Here is a 2,174-nt window from a genome sequence, read left to right on the forward strand (position 1 = left end):
ATCGCCTCTTGAAAAATGCATCATGTTTCCATCTGAAATATGAACATCGCCATCCATAATGGATGCTCTTTTACGGTAAAATTTCATTCCACACGCAGGCTCTGTTGGCCGTGTCTCAAAAAGGAGGTGCTTCTGCTGCATAATGCAAGGGTTTTGCTGATCGCTTCTAAAGATGATTGGCAGAAAGCCTGATTGCCACAGGGACTCAAGGGTAGTACTTTCTTTTCTCTAAATTTTCGTCACTACCCACATTCTGTTCAGGTGATCTGAATTAAATGGTACAGGACGACATAAATCTTAGATGTGATTCGTACAGCTATATAGCACATACAGATATATTTTAATAAAGTAAACACTGTTGAATTATCCCACATTGTTCTGTTCCTTCCCACAAATAACATTGAAAATAGCATGAGGATTTAACTGAAAACGGATCAAAACGCAAGTTGGTTCTCTAAGGAAAGGCTAAGTAAAGGAGCATGTTTTACATTCTAAGGTGCTCCAAGGTGATCATCCCTCAAAATCTCTCCAGCACTCACCTGTTCGCTCTTACCTAAAGTTGAGTTAGTGATTTTCACTCTTCAGGCATTATGTCTGTTAACAGGCAAATGAATCTGGAATGGGCAAATCCTTAAGTTAAATTAACATCACCGATACTTTGCTGTGAGGTGCTTCATCCACTGATCAGCTGGCCCGTCCCCAAGGAGTGAGTACTGGGCAGAACACAGGCAGTGAGTTCTGAGACACTGAGTGACCCCAGAAGAAGCAGGAGCGTACCTAGGACAGAAGATGGGGTGACACCTGGCTATGACTCCTAATGTCAGGTGTCCACGTGGGCAACTGTTTTCCACACAGGACCAACGACTTTTCTTTCCGCGATGCAGACCGAGCCGTGGGCAGTGTCCGTCCTCACCGTCAGATTAGGGGGATGGTGGACCGCTGCAGGTAAAGCCACAGTTTTTTCCCGAAAGGGATTAAAACTCCAAGACCCAGATAAACGAGAAAATGATTAGAGTAAATCCGTTTTTTCCTCTACCTCCATTAAGTTTTCAGAATAATTTCTCTGCATCGAGTCGCATTTTATTGTACTTGAGAATGTTTATCTGTAACATCCTAACTCTTATTAATAATTAAAAGCAAAAAATAATAATAACTGTAGGATAGAGTGTAACTGTTGCTTTTCCTTTAAATTCAATACATTTCTGTTGGAGTATAGATTAGCAACTCTATAGAAATTTTAACAAAACTGTTATTATCTTCTTTAGTCAATGAAGTGGGTACATATTAACGAATGTGCCTTGTCCCGCGTATATTTAAAATAATTTCATTTCGGGATAATGGGTTTTAAGGGGTTTCCAATTACACACTTTGAGAAAAAAGGATACATTTCCATTTAAAGAAACTTTGAAAGAGTTGCGGGCTGTGCGCATAATCGGTGTCCGTGCTCAGAATTACTAATTTATTGTGCGCCGATCCTAATGCCTACTTGATCACAAATAGAAAGGACTGAACAGTGAAGCAGGTCTACAGGCAGTTCATTTGCAATTTTAGACATTTAATAGTTCATAAACCGTGGCACAGCCAAACTCCCTTTCTCACTGTCCCCAAAGGTTTGAGATGAGGCTGCATTTAAGGGGCGCTGGGAATTTTGCGTGAAAAGCCTGCGTGCGCTTTGCGGATTTTCACATTGGCCATCCTGAGAGTTTTAAGGCAGAAAGCATCTGACGAGCCCTTCTGTGCGCTAAGCATGTTGCAGACAGACCACCCTTTCGAACGAGACGTCTAGAAATGATCGCTGAGGGAAACGGTTAGCAAACGGGAGGGTAACAGACCTCGTTCAATAATTCTAACCTTCTCAAGACCCTTATTCGATACGACTCCCATATCCTCCCAAGTTATTGTTTCTTTGTGAAAACAGAGAAGATGGCTGATGAGACTGAGCATTAATTGAGGCCGATGACGAAAAAGCAATATTGTGCCTCAGAGGGAGAGGTACCGTTTTAGAATATAATTTTCTCCCCAGAGCAAATTATATTCTCATAATTCCGAACCTTCATAAATTGGCACTGCAGGAAAGTAAATGAATGTTTATCTGATGTTTGAAATGAAACATTTATTTTTATACATGAGTGACTATCCCCTTTGTTATTAGATACTTCTGAACAAAAAAAAAA

The sequence above is a fragment of the Pteropus vampyrus genome, unplaced genomic scaffold, assembly GCF_000151845.1.
Source record: "Pteropus vampyrus isolate Shadow unplaced genomic scaffold, Pvam_2.0 Scaffold315, whole genome shotgun sequence".
Lineage (NCBI taxonomy): Eukaryota > Metazoa > Chordata > Mammalia > Chiroptera > Pteropodidae > Pteropus > Pteropus vampyrus.